Genomic DNA, 447 nt, shown 5'->3' on the forward strand with positions numbered 1-447 from the left:
GATCTGCTTTTTCCAGGTCCTCACCCTCTACATCTGGAATGATGACACACTCTTCTGCAATTCAGGCTTTCAGGTATTTCTTGCACCTTTCTGATATGAGGTGGACTCCAGAGCTGTCATTGCCCTCTGTTTCACTGAGAGCCACAACAGTAATGCTGCGTAGTAGCTCTCTAGCATCGTCCATGGATTGTGACTTTAGAAGCTGTGCCATTGACCTCACAAAGAAATCTTTAACGCGATGTGCTTTTTTCTTCAAGCAGTCCCACTGGCAGATCATCTTGATGCAGTGTGCAACATCAACCCGAACAAAACAAGGTGGCACTTTTGCAGACTGATTACCAAGTAAGACGCCACAACACACATTAATGTAGGTCTTCAGATCAGGATGAGGAGTAAAAGCTTTGACCAAAGCTCCGAGCAAAGCCAGTGAAAAGTCACTTACAACCT

The sequence above is a fragment of the Sinocyclocheilus grahami genome, unplaced genomic scaffold, assembly GCF_001515645.1.
Source record: "Sinocyclocheilus grahami isolate Dianchi unplaced genomic scaffold, SAMN03320097.WGS_v1.1 scaffold253.1, whole genome shotgun sequence".
Lineage (NCBI taxonomy): Eukaryota > Metazoa > Chordata > Actinopteri > Cypriniformes > Cyprinidae > Sinocyclocheilus > Sinocyclocheilus grahami.